We start from the raw sequence: 23497 nt of genomic DNA, 5'->3' as shown, positions 1-23497 counted from the left end.
TAGGACAACAAAAATTTAGAAACAAACAAACAAAAAAAAACCACCAGAACAGAGGCATGAACTGTACGGAAGTCTGACAACCATTCATCCACACTGGTAAGAGGGGTGGAGTCGGAGGCCTTCAGAGAGGGGTCAAGAGTCCCAGCAGGAAAAAACGGTGGCTGGCAGACTCGGGAGCACAGGGCGCAGGCGGCAGTTTGCTGACCCCAGACACACACAGGCAGCTGACAGACCCGGTGGCAGATGCTGGGTGCGGGAGGCAACGAGCAGACCCAGTGAGGTGCGCAAGGCAGCTGGCTGTCCACAGTCACACATTTGCGCAGATAAACTAGGTGAAAACGGGCAGCGTTTCACAGACTGCTCAACCCAGGAACCCAGCACCAGAATATAAAGCCTAAAAGCACCAACTGAAAACCTGTGGGGGTTGAGGTGCCAGAAGAATTTCCCAGCCTCAGAGAGAGCTCCTTGGGGAGACCCACAGAGTCCTAGAAAGTACACATGCCCACCCGCCCAAGAGCCAGCACCAGAAAGGCCCAATCTGCTTGTGGGAAGCGGCAAAGGGGACTGAAGTCCTAGAGAGAGCAGAGCAGGCGCCACTGTTCCCTCTTGGACCCCCTGCCCCCACATACAATGTCACAACCCAGGGCACTGGGGTGCCCTGCCCTGGTGAACACCTAAGGCTCCGCCCCTCATACATAACAGGTGCAACCAGACCAAAGGGGGGACGGAGATGGTTCAAACAGAACTGAAAGCCCCACAACCAATACTTTCAAGTGACTGAGAGATAGCCAACCTATCAGATGCTCAGTTCAAAGCACTGGTATTACTCACAGAATTAGTTGATTTTGGTTGCAAATTAGATGAAAAAATGAAGGCTACAAGAAGTGAAATGAAAAAATACACAGGGAACCAATAGTGATGGGAAGAAAGCTGGGTTTCAAATTAACGGAATGGACCAGAAGGAAGAAACAACCAAACAGAAAAGAATGGAGAAATAAGAATTCAAAAAAATGAGGAGAGGCTTAGGAACCTCCAGGACATCTTTAAACATTCCAACATCCGAATTATAGGGGTACCAGAAGGAGAAGAGGAAGAGCAACAAATGGAAAAGTTATTTGAACAAATAATAAAGGAGAACTTCCCCAATCTGGCAAAGGAAATAGACTTCCAGGAAGTCCAGGAAGCTCAGAGAGTCCCAAAAGAGGTTGTACCCAAGGAGGAGCCCACCAAGGCACATCATAATTACATAAGCCAAGGTAAAAATGAAGGAGAGAATTCTAGAAGCAGCAAGAGATAAGGAGACAGTCACCTACAAAGGAGTGCTCATAAGACTGTCAGCTGATTTCTGAAAAGAAACCTTATAGCCAAGAAGGGGCTGGAGAAAAGTATTCCAAGTCATGAAAGGCAAGGACCTACATCCAAGATTACTCTACCCAGCAAAACTTTCATTTAGAATGGAAGGGCAGATAAAGTGCTTCCCAGGTAAGGTCAAGTTAAAGGACTTCACCCTTGGAGTTAAGGGACTCCAAGCCCTTATTATATGAAATGTTAAAGGGACTTATCTAAGAAAAAGAAGATAAAAAATATTAACAGTAAAAAAAGACAAACACAATTATTAACAACCACACCTAAAACAAAAACAAACTAAGCAAATAGAACAGGAACAGAACCACAGAAATGGCGATCACATGGAGGGTTAGCAACAGGGGAGTGGGAGGAGGAGAGAGGGGGAAAAGGTACAAAGAATAAGTAGCATAGATGGTAGGTAGAAAATAGACAGGGGTGGGCAAGAATAGTATGGGAAATGCAGTAGCTAAAGAACTTATGACGCATGGACATGAACTAAAGGGGGGGAATGTGAGTGGGAGGGGGTGGGCAGGGTGGAGGGGAGTGAAGGGGGAAAATGGGACAACTGTAATAGCATAATCAATAAAATATATTAAAAAAAAAAAAAGTTGTCTCCTAATCTGTTGGCTGCCTTACTTCCCCTGCCTGACTTAAGCATGAAACAACGCTGGAGGTGGGTGTGGCCCTATGCTGCAAAGGGCAAGTTCCCTAGGGGATCAAGCCTAAGAAAGAATACATAAAATCCTATGAATCCTACTTTGCTAATACCCTCAATTTAAATGCTAAGGGTTCAAGTAGGAAGTGAGTTTGTCCCCCAAAGTTTTATGGCCCTTTAACTATCTGACCCTGACTCAGAATAAGCCCTCAGAGTTCTCTGAATGTTATCTATTTGTTTAATCATTTCTGCCTGACAGTGATTGATTGGTGTACTATACACCCTGTATTCCTGTACAAACTGAATCCAATAAAAGCTTTTCAAGGCAAGGGTCTGCGTGCTCTCCTCTTGAGCAAGTGGCCAAGGTGCTCTGAAGCTTTTTCTCGCCTTAAGAGAGAAGCTGCGCCGTCCTCCACAGGACTTGGCAGTCCGTGTGAATTTGTCTTGTCTCATCCATAATGTGCGGACCGCAGCAGCTGGGGTCCTAGTTACAAAGTGCAACCTAAAATGACAGTTCTCTAGAGTATATTTTATCTTTGGAAAGACTGAACCATGGAGATAAAGATGAAAGGTCTTTAACATCAGTCTAATATGAAATAATTCATGACTCTCCTGAGCGTTTATCTGTTTTAGCCTGACTCAGTTCAACAGAGCAGCAATTTTCAACCAGTGAGTCACAAGATTTTTATAACATGCAATACATGACTATTTAGTCAGGGGCACTAACCTATTTTCCCGTGGACTGTCAAATAAAAAAAATGACAGCAGCCAAACACAACAAGATCATTCACCTGGTGTGAATGATCAAAATTATACCTATTTTTCTGTCGGGTCAGCAAAACTATCTTTTAGTGTTCCACAGAATTTTAGTAATTAGTTTATGTGTGCCATGAGATGAAAAAAGTTGAAAACTGCTATAATAGAATAATTGTTTAAAAGGAGTTTTAAAAAGAAGAGTAAAATATAGTCTCTGTTTTCCATGGGCTTACACTCTAATAAGGGGGTGAATTAGCCACATAAATGACTATAAGAGAAATAAGGTATAAGAGAAAGTTTAAAGAGAAAGAGTGTAGGACACAGGAACTAAGTTGCATGAGGAATAGAATTTGGAAAAGATGAGATAAACAACAGTCAAAAGGGATAAGGAAAAACAAAACACCATTTTGAGAAAAAGAGAATAGTTCGGTTCAACTGAAACTTAGAATGCATTTAGGGATAACATATATTGAAATGCTAGTTGAAATACTCAGTAAACAAAGTGCCACAGAGATCCACAATCATAATTCCATCTACAATTGGAAGATTAAGATCAAGGAAATGGTAAAACACCCAAGGCTGGAAATAGTAAATATTTTGTCCACCTTTACAGAGGTCATTAAGAATGGAGACCTTCTATATTCAAAGAGCTTATTTATCAATAAGAATCTAAAGCCCTTAAACCTACCTGACTTTATCATTTGTTCCAGGAAATTCTTGTCCAAGAAGATATGGATATAAACCAGTAAATAACTTCATTATTTGCTTTAGGAACTTCTAAAAAGATTCATTTAACTAAACAACAGCCCGCTCAACTAACTCCTTAGTACAATAAATTGCCCAGCTAGGCAAACCTGCTTGCTTACCAAATAAATATTTGCTCATCAAGACTTGCTCAACTAGTCCTAAATTATCCAATCACGAGTTTTGCCTAGTGCTAATATGTTCTGTATATTGAAAGACCTGCCTTGTCTGTGTCCATATCTATGAGTTGTGTAATATTTCTCTTCTCTTCTTTCTTTTTTTTTTAATCCCTTCACCTTTTTCAGACAACTGTACAGTGATTACCAGAGGGATGGGGGGTGTGTCAGGGAGAGTTAGAAGGGAGTAAAAGGGAAACAAATGGTGGATCTGATTTAGGGTAATGAACACACAATATATAGATGATGTATTATAGAATTGTGTAACTGAAACCGACATAATTGTACTAACCAACGTCACTCCACTAAATTCAATACAGAAAAGGAAAAAAAAAGACAGCAAAAAAACCCCATGAAAGACCTGCCCTTAATAACCCTAGAGCTCAGACCCCAAAACCCTACACACTTTCATCCAGGACCTCGCCTTTCTAAACACTTGTGGAACTCCTTAGGGTGATGCTCTCTCTCACTGCAATAAGTACAAGTTTGGCTTAGTTTGAGCACCAGGTTATTTTGATAGTCTTTTTGGAAAGTTGACAGGCTAAATCCAATCTTAAATTCAGAGTTCTGAAATGTGTAGTAAAGGCATTAGGAAGCTGATACAGCTAACAAATATAAACACAAGGGTTAGTAGAAATTATGACATCTATAAAAAATAGTAACTGAAAGAGTAAGCATCAATAAGTGTGTTATCATCCAACAGAATAAATATAATATCTAGTCTATATGAACATTCATTTTAGCCTCCCTAGAAATATATATACTCTTAGCCTGCACAGACTACAGAAATTCCTCGAATGAGATGCCCAAGGAACTTAGCTCTTGTTTGTATCAATTAGCTTACAGTACACTTGGTTTTGTTTTGGTATGTCATTTCATCGCAGAATCTATGATGTTAAGTGAGGACCTGCTATAGTTATCTCTACCAAAGCTTGATGAAAAAGACCTTTAAAATTATCCACTTTTTTTTTATTCTCACACAGCAACTCTCTTAATTGAATTTCCTAAGTAGACTTTTTCCAAGAAAAGAAAAGAAAGTGATTGGCAGGCAAAAAACTATTTATAAGTTAGCTTTTGATGAACTAATATACAGTGGCATTCTTATGTGTTTGCTTAAGTCAGTTCAACAGAAAAATTCCTAGGCTGAACGAATAAGAGTTGGCTCCTGATCCCTCATTTATGAAAAAGAATCTGGAGCAAAGAAAAAGTAGGACAACTATAAAAGCTGATCTCTTTATTCAATTTAACATCTTGAAAACCTTGAGATGTGAAATAAAGTGATAAAACTAATGACCAGGGCAACTTGTTTTAAAATGCCTCTTTTGTGTTTTTGTCTGAAGAAACTTACAAAATGCTTAACTTCAACAATTACAGTTAAAAGAACCCAGGCTTTAGAGTCAGGGGCCTAGAAGCAATGGTCTATTAATTTCAACCAATACACATTACAAGTTTCAAATGCAACTCTGGATGATGGAAAACTACTGGACCAGGAATCTAGAGAGCTTGATTTTAGGCCCCAATTGTCTAGGTTTACTTGCTACCAAATCCTCCATTCCACTGTACCCCTGATCCTTCCTTCTGCTATGCTAAATATTTTACAGCTTAAGACATCAGAGTATATACTCAGTGCATGTTAGCTATTATTATTACCACTACTCCATTATTCTTACTTCTGGGTCTTCACACTGCTATCCCCTTTCTCTGAATAGGCTAACTCTGAAACACTGTCTGTGCGGGCACACTGGCTAACTCTGAAACTCAAGTTTTATCTCCCAGCCCCACCTGCAGAAAGAGTTGGTCCCATAGTACCCTATGCATACAGTCAGTCACACAATATCACAAACGTACTGATTTGTCTGTCTCTCCCACTAACCTGTAAAGTGCTTATGGGCAAAAAACATATCTTTGTATTCTCAGAGTGCCAATACACAGTAAAGAAACTATAATCGTCTGCAGAAAAAAATAAATGCATGTGTGCACCCACTAAACTAAATGACTTGTGGTATTCCCGCCACTCTGACATTCTAGAAACCAAGTTGGGTACTTGAAAGAAAGTTGGTACTATTTAAAAGAAATTGGGAAGTCAGAAGGAAAAAGCTGGTGGGGAAGGGAGCACGCTAAATTAGTTCAAATTGAAAAATGAAAGGTCCAATAAAGCAGCTAGTACTAATATGACAGACTCAGAAATCACCTCTGTGAAGATTGTTAAAGTCTAGGGTGGCTGAGATACATGAGTAAGTTTAGGATGTGTTTAACCAGGATTTGCTGCAATTACATCAGTTGGGTACTATGACAAAGAATGGACAGGTGAATTAGTATTTATTGTATACTAATGACATGCCAGGCACTGTATTAAGTATTTTTACAAATTAAAAAACCAGGTCCTCACAACTACTTTCTGAGATGAGGATTTCTACCCCCGTTTTGTAATGTGGAAATCCAGATGAAGTGTGATAAATGAAGAAGTAGAAGCTAAGAGAGGTTACACAGCTCTAAGCAGTTACCTGATTCCCAATCTAATGATACTATCTTAACTTTTCAAATACATGTAGGTGTTATAGTAACTTATAAAATTTGAATTCATTTAAGATGAACTAAATTCATGGTCAATTATTGTCATGTATTCTTTTCAAGCTAATATTTAAAACAGAGCTGTCATGTAGGGGGTCTGTTAAATGTGTCTGACATTTAAAGGAGGAAAGAAGTCATTTCCTGGCCCAGCAACTCTACTCCTGGGTATTGTATATAGCTAACAGAAATGCATCTATTGTTCACCAGAGACAAGAGCATATTCACAGAGACACCATACATAATAGCCCAAGCCTGGAAACAGCTGAGACAGCCTTCAACAAAAGAATGAATAAATGTGATACAGTCACACAAAGAAATACTATAGAGCAATGAAAATGAACAATCTACAGCTATACTAACTACAGATGAATTTCACAAACATGACAGTGAGTGCAAAAAGTCAGATACAAAACTACAAACTGAATGGTTTCAATGATAACAAGTACAAAAACAGGCAAAGTTAATCTATGCTATTAGAAGTCAAAATAATTAGACAGAGACTTGACTTTGGGTGGTGAACATAAAATACAATGTACAGATGATGCGTTATAGAGCTGCACACCTAAAACCTATATACTTTTATTAACCAATATCACCCCAAAAAAGTCAATAAAAAAGTCAGGATGATGGTTACCTTTGGGGGAGAGGAATAGGTAGTGACTACGGAAAGGTCGGTATAGTAAAAGGGAACCTCTGGGACCACTGGTTACACCGGTCTGTCCATTTATCACTCTACCCACTTATGACACATGTACTTTTCTGTATGCAATTATATTTCACTAAGGGTTTTTGTTGCCTTTCCTTTTCAAGACCCTCCCACACAAAAAGGTTGGAAAATAATGATGTAGAAGAGATCAGGGATTCAAACCAGGTCTCTCAAAATCCAAGACCCTGCTTTATCCCCCCTCTTTTATCAAACTGCTCCCTTTGAAATTATCTACTGGTACACAGTAATAATCCCTAAATAAAATCAAACATGATAAAAGTAGCCATAAGTAATGCTGCTTAAAGCAATGACACCTAATTGGACTAATCTATAAAAAATTATCTTTATTCATCTTTTATCCTTCAATAAAAAAGTGTTAAAACTATACTGGGGGATCACTGAAATTTGGAGGTTGAGAAACCCTTAGAAACCACTTACTTCAACAACTTCATTTCAATATAAGGAAACTGAGGCCCCAAGAAATTAAGAACATTGGCCAAAGTCACATAGCTGGTAAAAGGCCATGGGTAAAACTCAAGTTCAATTATTCATTCATTTCTTTACTGAAATATTTATTGGGCAAATACAACAGTCTCAAATTATTCTAGGCACTGGGGATAGACACTATGTCCAGGTGAATGGGAAAAAACAATAACCAAGTCAATCTTTTTAAGAGATGTCACAAAGTTTAAAGAACAATTAAGAAATATAAAAACCAAAATCTGACAGACTGACTTTGTCCTTTAGATAGGATAGTCTTGCCTTTTTAAGGTCAAATTTAAGCAAGCTTGTCTTTTTTGACACAAATATACACTTCCAATGATGTACTACATCTAACATTGTTAAGCACTTTCCATGTACCAGGCACTGTTCTCACTGCTTCACATGTACTAACTTACTCTCACAACAGCCCTGCACAACAAGGTACATATTCTTACTATATTACTATTTTTTAAAAAATTTATTTATTTATTTATTTTTAGGGAGGTAAGGGAGGGAGATAGAGAGAGAGAGAGAAACATCAATGTGCGGTTGCTGGGGGTTATGGCCTGCAACCCAGGAATGTACCCTGGCTGGGAATCGAACCTGGGACACTTTGGTTCCCAGCCCCTGCTCAATCCACTGAGCTATGCCAGCCAGGGCCTTACTATATTACTATTATTCTGTTTACAGAAGAGAATACACAGCTCCTCTGGGGCTAGCGTTACCCTGATGGAAATTCCATCAGTCTATAACCTATATATGCACTGTGAAGACTGTGATCATTGGCTCTCAACTTCTAAGTGTGACCCAGGATCACATGCAGGAGCTTGTAAAATAAATGGAATTAGTTTCCAGTCCAGTACTTTTTCTCCAAAGCCAAAAAGCTTTTGCTTCATAAGGAACCAAAGAGATTAACATCTCCATCACCTCAAATAAAAGACTTTTAAACATTGGGAAACTGAAGGTACCTGTGCACACAGATACTTCATTTGACGCTACCTGAGAATCAGCGCCACAATTACAATGAATCACTATCACCTATCACAGGTTCTCTTTTCCCACGATTCTGACCACCTACGGAAAAATGTCCCTTAAAATGTATTAAACGCAAATAATCACTGAAATTGCCAAATCACACTTTTGACAATAAACCAATGAAAAGAAAACCCAACCCCCAGGAAGAAAAAAGAAAAAAGATCCCCCAACAAGAGTCCTACTGTATAACATAAATTCAATGGAGCTTCAGTTTCCTTATCTGCAAAACAGAGATACTACTAATACCTATTCCATAAGGCTACTTTAGGAATAAGATAGTATTTGCAAGAGCTTAGAAAATTGCGTCTGTTGAGCCATCATTATTCTTTTGATAAAGAAAGGAATGCACTATTCTATCATAGATTAAAATAAGTATGTTAATTAAGTTTCTCTGAGCATCAAAATAGCATATCCCAATATTTTCTGTCTGTACATCTCAAGTAGTTTATGGAAACTACTTGAGACAATATAGACATAGAACTCTAAACTGGCTGCTGATGAATTCATTCAACAGCTATGTATTATATGCCCACCATGAAAGACTGACTAGGATCTGAGGACGGGATGCATAAAAGGCAAGGTTATTTCCACCATGGAACATAGAGTTAAGCAAAAATAATTGTTAAACAAATATTTAAGTTGTGATATATTCTGTTAGGGAAAATAAAATGTATGGTTAAAGATAATATAAAATGAAGTGAGGATAGAGATTCTGAAACAAGTTTCTCTGAGGAAGTGAAACTTAACCTGAATACTAAAAGATGAGCAGCAATTAGCCCCAGGTGGACGTAAGAAACCTCCAGGCAGAGGAAATAGCCATGTTTGAAGGCTTTGAGGCTGGAGAGACCGCAGCCCATTTAAAGAAGTGAAATAAGGCCAGTGGGGCTGAGGCTCAGTGAACAAGCAAGAGTATGTGTTGAAATGAAGTTAGAAAGACAGGCAGAGTTGAGATGATAGTCCTGTAGGCTATGGAAAGGAGTAAGGATTTTATCCTAAGTGCAATGGGAAGCAAATGAAGTATATTTTTAAGAGTGGGAATGGCATAACAAACTCTGCATTTTTAAGAGCTCTGTTTATCAACTGCGTGAAGAACATATTGAATAGGAACAAGTAACAAAACAGAAAGTCCTATTAGAAGGTCTAGCCCAATATTCCAGACAGAAAATGGTAGTATCTTAGACTAAAGTAGTGACAGTGCAGATGAAAAGAAATGGACCGTTAAAAGTTGAATTGATCCAACTTCAGTTTTGTAACAGGTTTGAAGTTAGCTATTTCCAAAGTCTTCAAAGAGGTTAAATAATTAAAATCTTCAGCCACAACTAACTTCAGTAGAACTCCTGATAAAAGCTCAAGAGTCTACTGTGACCACAGTCAGATACCACTTCATACCCAGTAGAATGGCTATATTCAAAGGCAGACAAAAGCAAGCATTGGCCAAGGTACGGAGAGAGTAGAGCCTTCACACATTGCTTGGTGGGATGTAAAATGGTACAGCTGCCATAAAAAACAGTTTGGCAGTTCCTCAAAATGTTAAACATTAGAGTTAACACATGACCCAGAAAAATCATTCCTATGTATTACTTAAGAGAAATGAAAACATATATCCAAAGACTGTGTACATGATAGTTCACAGCAACATAATTCCTAATAGCCAAAAAAAATAAAAACAATACCACTGACTCTAGATAAATAAAATATAGGATATCTATTCAATGGAATATGACTCAGCCATAAAAGGGAATAAAGTTCTGGTACATGGTACAACATTATGCTAAGTAAAGGGGCCAGTCACAAAACACTACATATTATATGATTCCATTTATATAAAAAGTCCAGAACAGGTAAATCCAGAAAGACAGAAAGTAAGCTGGAAGTAGCCTAGGATTAGGGGTTGGAATAGGGAGTGACAGTTAATGGGTAAGAGGTTTCTTTTGGGGATTAAAAAAATGTTCTAAACTTAGATTATAGTGATGGTTACACAAATCAGTCAATATACTAAACCCATAAATTGTATACTTTAAATTGGTGAATTTTATATGAATGATCTCAATTTTTTAAGAGTCAACTATGAGTAAATATGACATTTTCCTTTAACAAATAACAAAGTCTAATTTTATTTCCCAAACAGTTCTTGGAGGACATGTAGACATTTGTCTTTTTGTAAAGCATGTTCCTGAGAAGTTTTGAATACATTAACTGCATTAAATAAAATAGAATTACTTTAGGCACTCACTTTTAAACAATAGTGAGCATCTTCATCATTTTCACATGCAGTGAAAGTGTATACATTCATGCCCTGGCCAGGTAGTTCGGCTGGTTAGAGCACCATTGCAATACACAAAGGTTGCAGGTTTGATCCTCAGTCAGGGAGCATTCAAAAACCAACCAATAAATGAATAAATAAGTGAAACAAATCAATGTTTCCTTCTCTCTCTTTCCCTCTGTCCCCTAACCCCACCCCCAAAATCAATGGAAAAAAATACATCCAGGACCCAAAGATTCTGGCTCAGTAGGTCTGGAATAAAATCCTGGCATCTAAGTATTTATTTTCATTATGGGGCCAGAGGTAATCAAATAAGAACTCCTAATAGACTTAAAGGAACCTGCTGGTAAATGCTTAGAACAAGACATATCCCTCTGTAGAGCATGTAACTACTTTTAAACCTATTTTTATAAGTTCAGAATTTCACTTACCTTGCCTATAATTTTAACAAAAAAACACCCCTGTTGCTTTCTTATTATGTTTTTATACTATGCACAATTGGCATTTAATGCAACTAGGTGGCCTAAGAGAAACTATCATATTTTCTAAAGTCTATGAAATCTAGTTAAGTTCTACTTCCTAAAAAGAAGGAAGAATACTCAAAGAAACTGATGGGAAATCATTAGAAAAATAAAGGATTACACCACAGATACAGTAGGTTTATTTACTTTCAAAATAAACAAAAAATCCATTAAAAGGTTAGAATGCATCTAAGAAAATTAACCTTAACAAAAATAAGGTGTGCAAAAATTCCATCAAAAAACCAAGTACCAGCTGTTGACTCTAACCTCTGGACTCAACATAAACACTCAGGGGTAGGGTCTACAACTGAGCAACGAAGTCAAGCTGGTGCCAGCTGTCATAAAGGCAGCTTTGTTCAGCAGAAAAAGCAGTCAGAAAGACTTGGCACATGCTCTTTCAGCCATGTGACCTTGAGCAAATGAAGCTTTCTAAATCTTACTTTCATCCACTTTCAAAAAGAGATCGTGTCTGTTCTTCCTATTTCAGAGTGCAGTCCTGAGAAGCAAATGAAATAACAGCTATGAAAGTGCTATACACACATTTAAGGCATTATTCCAATTATTTGGAAGAATACACTACTTGCTAAAAGTTCAGACAGTTCCACTTCAAAACAGGAAATTATAAGAACCCTTTTTCTATAATTCTATCCCTCTTTCTTTTCTAGCTCTCATGATTACTCTACACTAGTAACCCTAAAATTAATAGCAATGAACAGTAATGTATATAGAGTAAATATAGAGAAGTTGCAACGAATAGAGAGGAAGGGCCAAGAAGGACCAGAGCAGAAGATTTCATTAAAACTACCTCCCAAGTAGGTAGGTAGTACTGGCAGATGCACTAATTTCTTCATAAACCACCTTTGCGTCTTTGGCAAATAATTTCCACTCCCAAGAGAAACAATACACAAAGAATTTTCATCAGGAACAAAAACACAGTTTCCTCATCTGTAAATTCAGGTAGTAAACAATATGGTTTCAGAGAAACTTGCCAGCTCTAACATTCTACAATCTATGGATCAGATAGATCCTCTCCTTGATTCCTCAGAGAAAAATCTGTTAAAACAGATGGAAAGAAATGGTTCCTTTGGTCTATCTGTTCACTTTTAGGTTGGCTCTAAGATTAAAGGGAACTCAAATGCAGATTTTCAGGGCAATATGATGAGTTCATTTATATAAGGATGAAAAAAATAACATTTGATTATTTGTCAGTAAAACAAAAAACACCTATTTAGAAGACACTACCAAGTGAAGATGGCAAACAAAAACACATAGTACAACAAGAAATAAATAACCAATTACTGTGACTGACACAAAAGAGACTGGGTGGGCAAATTCTGAACTCTAAAAACATTTTACTATCTCATGGTTAAAATGTAGTAACTAATATTATAAATAGGACTTTGTTGCCGTTTATAATCTCAGATTCATTAGACTGAAATTCCTTCCACTTAAAAATTCTTTAGATTCAATAAGCACACATGTCAGATTTAAATGTAGTTAAGATTAACAGTGAGTGGTACATTAAAATCATAGTGATACAGTTACTGTCTACTCACTATCTCTTTTAAGATGACTAATGTGAATCTCAAATCTCACATTCTAAAACATAACTCATGATTTTTCTCCCTTTGAACTTACTCCTCACTCTTGCCTTACCAATCTTAGTTTTCGCTCAATTAAAGTATCTAGCAATCATCCTTGGCTCCTCCCTTTTCCTCCCTCTCCACATCTAATCCATCAGGCAGTCCTGCTGGCCTGACCTCTAAAATACCCAGAATCCATCCATTTCTCTCCATTTCTGCTGCTACTGTCACTCTGTTTTGAGCCAACACCATCTCTCACCTAGAATATTCTAAAAGGCTTCTGGCTTTCTTCCATTCTGTCTTCTCCCAATCCATTCTCCACATCCAGAGTGATCTTTTCAAAATCACCAATGTCTCCCAACTGTTTACACACCACAAAGGCTGCCTGCTTTCCAGTGAATTTTATTAAAATACAATCTAAACTCCTTCTGTATACCTAAAATGAATGATCTGGCCCCTGCCTGGCCCACTGACCTCATCTTATTTCGCTCTTTTCTCTTGTTACTTATACTCTAATTACACTGGTCTTCTATCAGGCCTTGAAGAAAAAAAAAAAAAAAAAAAAGGATTGGAAGAAGAAGGAAGAGGAAAAAAAGAAAAGTTTATTCCTACCTTTGGATCTCTATACTAGCTTGTTTCCTCTACCTGGAAACCCTCTTCCCCCAAGTGTTTGCATGGCTGATTCCTTATCACTCAGGTCTTACCTCAAACATGCTCTTCCTTAGAGAGGCTCCCCTTTACCACTATATCTAAAAAATAGGAGAAGTGGATAGGCAGAGTACAGGATTTTTAGGGCAGTATAACTAATCTGTATAATAACAATGATAGATACCATTATACATTTGTCCAAACCCATAGATGTACAGCCATCAAGAATGAACTGTAACATCAACTTTGGATAATTGGACTTTGGATAATTACAATGTGTCAATTTAGGTTCATCAATTATAACAAATGTATCCTTCTGGTGGAGAATGTTTAATAATGGAGGAGGCTATGTATGTATAAGGGTAAAGGGTATGTGTGAAATATCTGTACTTTCTTCTCAATTTTGCTGTGAACCTAAAAATGCGCTAAAAAAAGTCTTCTTGGCCAAAAGCTCCCCCTATGTAGTGCTTCCCAACCTGAGATCTACTCTTTTTGGTAAACATGGCCTTCCTCCTCATTAGGCCCTGATCATCCTATGCATCTGGATGAAGGGACATAAGAAACAACATTACTAAAAGAAGACATTCTGAATTATTACCGAGGACTTATTACCAGCTTTTAAAAATTAATAAATTAGTAACTGATTCATTTCACAGCATGCTCTTAGGAGAAGCAGACTCCTCCCCCAAACAGCAATATAATCCCCATTCCACTGTCTCTGAACCTGGCTGCATAATTCCTTTGCCCAATAGATGGTAAGTACATGTAACATACATATAGCAAAAACTTTAAATGCAAATGTGTGATTTGGCTAATAATCTGGGACTTTTGCAATCTGCTATGAGAACATGCCCCAGGAAGTCTCCAGTATCTTTCTGTCTGGGTCTGAGAATGAGAATACACGTGGAACCAGTCTGCAATAGGCTGGCAACCTAGAGCAATCAATCTCACTTGACCTACAGCCCTCACAGAATGTGTGTGTTTATTGTAAGTCATAGAGCTTTGGATTATTTAATTCCTGCAGAAAAAAGCTGACTAACACAGGAATATAGTTTATCTGGTACAGTAATATTTAAATATTTACATAACTCTAAATATCAGTGTATTTGACTTTATAAGTTATATGTATATTATTTTATCTTCTGCTTTTTCAATTTAACATTATTTAATATGTATATTATGAATACATTGAGACATAAAATTACCAGAACATCTGCATTGAAGATAGTTGTTTTATAATTCATAATTCACATTTTGTTATTAAAGTACCAGGAAAGTAAGCATACCATGATTCCAAGCACAAGCCTACAGAATTCAGAAAAGATAGTCCACAAATTTAGAGAGTTAGAACATGTAACCTTAGTCTTAGTTCTTAGTCTTAACACATTGAGTACCGCTCACAAGTTTTCTCGTGTTTCGCGCGCCATCTGTTATGGACTTTAGATGTCAACACACTGTCTTGTCCACATCGAATGAAGCGATCTCATTGGTGGAAACCATGCAGGTCAATCTACGAAAAACCATACATTGCACGAACCCATAAAGCATTGTAGTTACATTGTATTTTGTCATTCGAACAGTCTTCGTCTTCAAGTTCCTGGTGCTTTTAGAAATGCCCTCTCTCAGAAAAAGGAAGGAAACCAACGCAACTGATACACTTCCGGAAGTATTTAGCGATAATTTATCAGATATTCCCAGTGAGATCGAAGATGCGGATGACTGTTTTGACAATTCCAGAGACAATTCTACTGATTCTACTGACAGTGAAATTATTAGATCTGTAAGGAAGCGCAAGGTGGCGGTGCTTTCAAGTGATTCCGACACTGAGGAAGCTACTGATAATTGTTGGTCTGAAATTGACACATCACGCTTACAAATGTTTGAAGGTCATGCTGGGGTCACTACATTTCCATCTCAGTGTGACTCTGTACCCTCTGACTAATCTCTTTTTTGGTGATGAATTGTTTGAGATGGTGTGCAAAGAGCTGTCCAACTATCACGATCAAACCGCAATGAAATGCAAAACACCATCTAGAACACTAAAGTGGTCTCCGGTTACACAGAAGGACATCAACAAATCCCTTGGCTTAACTATTCTGATGGGTCAAACAAGAAAAGATAGCTTAAAAGACTATTGGTCAACAGATCCTTTGATATGTACCCCTATATTTCCACAGACAATGAGTCGCCATAGATTTGAGCAAATATGGACATTCTGGCATTTCAATGATAACGCCAAAATGGACAGTCACTCAGGGAGACTTTTCAAGACCCAACCTGTGCTGGATTATTTCCTGCATAAATTTCGAACGATATACAAACCAAAGCAACAGTTGTCTTTGGACGAGGGAATGATTCCATGGAGAGGACGTTTAAAATTTACGCACGTACAACCCAGCGAAAATAACAGAATACGGTTTACTTGTTCGGATGGTGTGTGAGAGTGACACTGGCTATATCTGCAATATGGAGATATACACTGCTGAAGGAAAGAAATTGCAAGAAACTGTTCTTTCAGTCCTTGCACCCCATCTTTGCATATCGCACCATATTTACCAGGATAATTATTACAATGCTACATCTACTGCTGAATTGCTGCTACAGAACAAAACTAGAGTCTGTGGGACTACTAGGGAGAGTAGAGGTTTACCACCAAATTTGAAAAAGGAAACATCAAGAATGAAGAAAGGTGACCTAATATTTTCCAGAAAAGGCGATATTCTTCTCCTAGCATGGAAAGACAAGCGGGTTGTCCGAATGGTATCAACGATCCATGACACTTCTGTCTCGACAACAGGAAAAAAAAATAGAAAAACGGGAGAGAATATTGTAAAACCTACCTGCATCAAGGAATACAATGCCCACATGAAAGGTGTTGACCATGCGGATCAATTCCTTTCGTGTTGTTCCATTCTAAGGAAAACGATGAAATGGACAAAAGAGTAGTGCTGTACCTTATAAACTGTGGACTTTTCAATTCATTTAGAGTGTACAACGTCCTCAATCCACAAGCAAAAATGAAGTATAAACAGTTTCTGCTATCGGTGGCGAGCAACTGGATAACGGATGACAATAATGAAGGCTCTCCGGAACCAGAGACAAATCAGTCCAGCCCTACCCCTGGGGGGTGCAAGGAGAGCATCTCGTCAAGATCCACCCAAAAGGTTGTCAGGTGATATGAAGCAGCATGAATCTATGTGTATTCCAGCGAGTGGAAAGGAAAAATTTCCTACGAGAGCCCGCAGGGTTTGTGCCGCCCATGGAAAAAGGAGCGAACTTAGATACTTATGTAAATTTTGTTTGATCCCTCTTCATAGAGGAAAGTGTTTTACGCAGTACCATACGTTAAAAAAGTACTAGGAACTTTAATTGTTTAATTAGTTGTTTAATTGTTTTTGTAAATAAAAATGTTATAATTATTGAAAAACACCTAAAGTGCATTATGATCTGTAGTTAGGATGATTTAGATAACGTGCAGTTTGCCCAAAAACATGCAGTCCCTGGTGTATGTCTTAGAGATTTCTATGTGGTACGCAATGTGTTAATAAGTATTACTTTTGCAGTCCAAAACGCCTCCAAAATAAATATTTACATCTATACATTTATCATCAGTAGACTGCAAGTGTACTGATTTAAGAAAGTACAAGCCAAAAATTAAAGGTTTTTTAATGTAATTCTATTGAATAATTGTTATTATTCTGCATGGAAAACCAGAAAATTTTAAAATAATGTCAGCACACAGGAACCACACTTGGAGAAAAGTTCACTTGTTTAAACATCTTTTTCCATGACAGAGAAAGAACTGTTTATTACATGTGCCATGAATAATTATCACCTGCTATTCACAATTTGATCTTCTCCAATATCGGGCTTCCGTTCCCAACTGTCCAGCTCTTAAGTTCTGCAATGAACACCATGTTGCCAGAACCAATGGTCACATTTTCATCCTTTTCATCCTTGATCTAGAGTTGAGCAGCCCCAGACACAAACTACAGCTCCCTCCCCGCTCCTTCCTGAAATACTTTTTTGTTTTTTTGTGGTATTACATTTTCCTGGGTTTTCCTCCTATCTCTCACAGACTTTTCTTTTTTAGCTTCCTCTACTTGCTTGCTCTCCTTCAAAGACCCTGTGAATGCTGACATTCTTCAGGCTGAATCCTAGCACCCTTCTCTCATCCCTCTCTTCATTCTTCCTCCCTGATGTAACCTTAACCACTTCAATAGTTATAAATAACATCTATACTGAAGCTACTTCCTAAATGATCATCTGCAGCACAGACCGCTCTGGAATTCCACACTTCAAATTCATCCTCCTTCGCTTTTCCTGTCTCAGAATACAGTATCGTAACACTCATTGATCCAATGACTCGTATCATAACTTCAGAGTCATTCTTGTCAATTCCTTCTCCCTTATCCATCACATCCAATCCACCAGCAAATTCTGTCAACTCTACTTCCAAAGCATAGCTCAAATATACCCACTTCTTGCCAATTTCACTCACTATCACTACCAACCCAGACTAAACTACTCTCATGAATTTCTGTGGCAGCCTCCTAGCTCATCTACAGTTTTATCACCCCTCCCAAATGCACCCATAATATACTGTCTTCCCATGAGGGCCAAAACTTAAATTTTTAGAACATAAATATGGTCTTATTACTTCCCTGCTTAAAACCTTCTAATGGCATCCAAAGCACTTCTCCATGTCATAGCTTACAAGAGTCCTTACCTACATGTTTCTTACTTCATCTTTTTTTACCATCTTCCCCCCATCCATTCACTACACTTCTTAAACATGCCAAGTTGTTTTCAGACTCAGTACCTTGCACATTACTCCTCCTGTTCTGTTACTTGAAATGCCTACACACACTCTCTCCTTTCCTCCTTTCCACTTCCATCAGCCTTTCCTAGGCATTCAGTTACAGTCACTCCTAGAAACTGCCAGAGGTATTACTTTATCACTATCAGTTCTTTAAACTGGATATGAGTATATTCCAGAACAGTTCAATGCGTATTATTTGAAAACCTCTGAAAACATTTAATATCAAGAAATTGATAAAAATCTGAACCTTATTTTTAACTGGAAAGGAACACATACATCATGTACTATCCTATGCCATATGACAAAAACAACTCAGGGCAATTAAATAACCTATTTTATAAGGCTATGATCCTGTGTTCAATAACCTGATCAACCCTCTACTATTTGCTTATTGCATTTCTACTTCCCTTGAGATAAGCCCAGTCATAGAAAAAAAAAAAAATACTAAGACTTGTATGAAATAAGGATCCTGCATAGTCATAAAAATTTGATAAAGAATGACAAAGCTAGAGTCATCGCACTTCCTTACTTCAAAACATATTACAAAGTTACAGTAATCAAAACAGTATGGTACTGCCATAAAGACAAAATACAGAACAATGGAAGAATAAAGCAGCTGTTCCCAACTTTTTTGGCACCAGGGACCAGTTTATGGAAGACAATTTTTCCAGACCAGGGTAAGAGGATGGTTTCGGGATGATTCAAGCGCATTACATTCAAGCTCACCTCCTGCTGTGTGGCCCAGTTCCTAACAGGCCCGGACCTGGACCATGGCCCAGAGGTTGGGAACCCCTGGAATAGAGAACCCAGAAATAAACCAACATATATATAGTCAAATGATGTCTGGCAAGAGTGGCCAGACTACACAATAGGAAAAAGACAGTTTCTGCAACAAATGGTATGCCCAAAAATGAAATTATATCCTTATCTTATACCATATAAAAAATCACTTCACAATGCCTTAACTAAAAAAAAAAAATCTTAAATATAAAACCTGAGACTATAACTGTCCTAGGAGAAAACAGAGGAAGAGCTTCATAATTTTTATCTTGGCAATGATTTCTTGGACATGACATCAAAAGCAAAATTAGACAATAAGACTACATTATGCTAAAAAGATTCTTTACAGCAAAGAAAACAATAAACGGTGAAAACATAACCTAAGGAATAAAAGAGAATATTTGCAATCCATAGACCTTATAAAGGGTAATATGCAAAATATATAAAGAACTCCTGCCCTGGCTGGCATAGCTCAGTGGATTGAGCGTGGGCTGTGAACCAAAGTGTCGCAGGTTCAATTCCCAGTCAGGGTACATGCCTGGGTTGCAGGCCATAACCCCCAGCAACCACACATTGATGTTTCTCTCTCTCTCTCTCTATCTCCCTCCCTTCCCTCTCTAAAAAATAAATAAAATCTTTTTTAAAAAAAAAAGAACTCCTAAGAACTCAATAACAAAAACATAAAAATAGGACTTCCAGCCAAGATGGAGGCATAAGGTAGATATACACTGCCTCCTCACACAACCAAAAGAAGGACAAGAACAAATTTAAAAACAAAAGTAACCAGAACTACCAGAAAATCAACTGTATAGAAGTCCAACAACCAAGGAGTTAAAGAAACATTCATCCAGATGGTGAGGAGGGGTGGATTGAGCAGCTGGGGTAGAGAGGATTCGAGGCAAGGCAGCAGCTGGTGGACCGGGTGGAGCCACGTTTGTGTGCAGATAAACTGGGAAGAACAACTGGGGAGAGAGATAAACTGTGCAACCCAGGGTTCCAGAACAGAAAAATAAAGCCTCAAAACCTCTGACTGTAAAAATCTGTGGGAACTGCAGCAGTGGGAGAAACTCTGGGCCTCAAAGGAAAGTTCATTAGAGAAACCCATAGGGTCCTACAATACACAAACCCACTCACCCGGGAATCAGCACCAGAAGGGCCCGATTTGCTTGTGGGTAGCAGAGGAAGTCACTGAAAGCTGGCCAAGAGCTAAGCAGGCAGCATTGTTCCCTCTCGGACCCCTGCCCCACATAGCGCACCACAACACAGCAATGACAATGTGGGTTGCCTCACCCTGAGGAATAACTAAGACTCTACCTAGTCACTACGTAACAGGTGCACCGAGACAAAAATATATGGCCCAAATGAAAGAACAGATCAAAGCTCCAAAAATATAACTAAAGGAATGAAGAGATAGCCAATATACCAGATACAGAGTTCAAAACACTGGTAATCAGGATGCTAACAGAAATGGTTGAGTATGGTCGCAAAATAGAGGAAGAAGTAAAGGCTATGCAAAGTGAAATAAAGGAAAATATACAGGGAACCTATAGTGAAGGGAAGGAAACTGGGATTGAAATCGAAGGCCCAGAAGGCCCAGAAGGCCCAGAAGGGATTGAAATCAAAGGCCCAGAAGGAAGAAATAGTCAACCAGAACAGAATGGAGAAATAAGAATTCAGAAAACTAAGGAGAGGTTTAAGAACCTCCTGGATAACTTTAAACATTCCAACATCCAAATCATAGGGGTGCCAGAAGGAGAAGAGGAAGAGCAAGAAATTGAAAACTTATTTTAACAAACAATGAAGGAGAACTACCCCAATCTGGCAAAGGAAATAGACTTCCAGAAGTCCAGGAAGCTCAGAGACCCACAGAAGTTGGACCAAGGGAAGCACACACCAAGGCACATCATAATTATGTTACCCAAGATTAAAGATAAGGAGAGAATCCTAAAAGCAGCAAGAGAAAAGGAGACAGTTACCTACAAAGGAGTTCCCATAAGACTCTCAGCTGATTTCTCAAAAGAAACCTTGCAGGCAAGAAGGGGCTGGAAAGAAGTATTCCAAGTCATGAAAGGCAAGGACCTACATCCAAGATTACTCTATCCAGCAAAGCTTTCATGTAGAATGGAAGGGCAGATCGAGTACTTCCCAGATAACATTAAGTTAAAGAAGTTCATCATCACCAACACTTATTATATGAAATGTTAAAGGGACTTATCTAAGAAAAAGAAGATAAAAAATATGAACAGTAAAAAGACAACAAACTCACAACTGTCAACAACTGAACCTAAAAAAACAAACAAACAAAAAAACAAACTAACTAACCAAACAAGTAGAACAGGAACAGAATCACAGAAACGGAGATCACATGGAAGGTTATGGCGGGGGGTGGGGTGCATGGGGAGAATGGGGGAAAAGGTACAGAGAATAAGAAGCATAAATGGTAGGTACAAAATAGACAGGCAGAGGTTAAAAATAGTATAGGAAATAGAGAAGTCAAATGGGTTATATGTATGACCCATGGACATGAACTAAAAGGGAGGAGAGAGGGAAAGCTGGTGGGAGGAGGGTGCAGGGTGGAGGTGAATAAAGAGGAGAAAAATAATGGGACAACTGTAATAGTATAATCAATAAAATATATTAAAAAAATAAAAATTTCAAATCTTGCAAGATGAAAAAAATGTTTTTAAAATAACCTGATTTAAAAATTGGCAGAAGACTTGAATAAACATTTCTCTGAAGACATGCAAGTGGCCAACAGGCATATGAAAAGGATGCTCAACATTACTAATCATCAGGTAAATGCAAATCAAAACTATCAGATACCATGTCACATGTTAGGATGGCCATTATCAAAAAAAAGTAAATAATAAGTGTTGTTGAAGCTGTGGAGAAATCAGAACCTTTATGCATTGTTGGGGATGTAAAATAATGCAGCTGGTTTGGAAAACAGTCTAGAAGTTCCTCAAAAAATTAATAATGGAATTGCCGTATGATCAGTAATCCCACTTCTGGGTATTTATCCAAAAGAACTGAAACCAGTATCTTGAGAGATATTTGCAGCATTACTCACAGTAGCAGAGGTAGAAACAACCTAAATGTCTATAGTCGGCAAATGGATAAAAACAATGTGGTAAATAAATACAAGGTAATATTATTCAGCTTTTAAAAAAGAAGGCTTGTCATATGGTACAACACAGACAAACCTTGAGGACATTATGTTGAGTAAAGTTAAGCCAATCACAGAAGAACAAATACTATGTGATTCCACTTAAATAAAGTATCTAAACTAGTTAACCCACAAAAGAAGAAAATAGAATGGCAGTTACCAGGGACTGAGGGGTATAGTTTCAGTCACACAAGATGAGTATGTTCTCGAGATCCACTGTACAACAAGGTGTATGTACACTAAGTCCTCACTTGACACCAATAGGTTTTTAGAAACTCCAACTTTAAGTGAAACAACGTATAACAAAACCAGTTTTACCATCAGCTAATTAATATAACTAAGAATTAACTTCCTATAGCAAAAACATTACCACGGGTCACAAAAACATTACCAAACTTCTAAATAAAGACCCAAAGCACTTTTAATATTAAACAATGAAATAAATATAGCTGTACATGCATCCGAGAACAATTAATAAAAACAAGTAAGAGAATGATTTCCCAACTCATTTATCCCAGTTCAGGGTCACAGATAGCCAGAGCCTCTCCCAGCACAAGGTAGTAATCTACCCTGGAGTATATACCCTTCCACCACAGGATACACTCACAGACAACCCCATTCATTCAGACTGGGACAATGTAAACTTGCCAATTAACCCAACATGCACATCTTTGGAAGGTGGGAAGATAGATTTCATGTTATGTGTTTACTACAAGAAAGAAAAAAAAAAAGATTAAAAAATTTCACTCATCCAAACCTAGTGATAATGCTCATTAGCTAAATACAACTATTTAGGCCTTAGTAAAAATTTCACTCATCCAAACCTAGTGATAATTTTCACTAGCTGAATACAACTATTTAGGCCTGAGAGAAAAACACCTTGCTCAGCCCAAATAGGAAATGTCTTAGCTGCTAGTACATATTACTATAAAATGGCAACAAAAAAGCAAAGCCTTAAATGTGAAAAAAAATTCTTGCCTAAGATATCTGAAAAACTTCTTTTTAAACAGTAATGCTAACTTAAGACCAAATTACACTCACAGTTATTGTAGGCACATACTTTTTTATTAATCCTATAAATTACTAATCAGCCTGTGTACATGGAGTACACGCACGCACACATCTAAATGATCAGTCACTATAGCACAATCTAGTACAAAGTTAGCTTACAAAATGTAACCAAGAATAAAAGAAGAAATAACCTTAAATTTCTTGTCACAGTAGCCTATATCGTTACAAAG

The 23497-nt window shown here is 37.8% G+C and overlaps 1 protein-coding gene across 1 annotated transcript in view; it reads right to left on the bottom strand.

The window, feature by feature from the left end:
- Nucleotides 1-23497, bottom strand: part of ADIPOR2 (adiponectin receptor 2) — a 92974-nt gene that overhangs the window by 28015 nt on the left and 41462 nt on the right. The window lies entirely within an intron of this gene.

The sequence above is a fragment of the Phyllostomus hastatus genome, unplaced genomic scaffold, assembly GCF_019186645.2.
Source record: "Phyllostomus hastatus isolate PE091 unplaced genomic scaffold, TTU_PhHast_1.1 phas_contig_152, whole genome shotgun sequence".
NCBI classification, from domain to species: Eukaryota; Metazoa; Chordata; class Mammalia; order Chiroptera; family Phyllostomidae; genus Phyllostomus; species Phyllostomus hastatus.
This window is presented reverse-complemented; position numbering and strand designations above follow the sequence as displayed.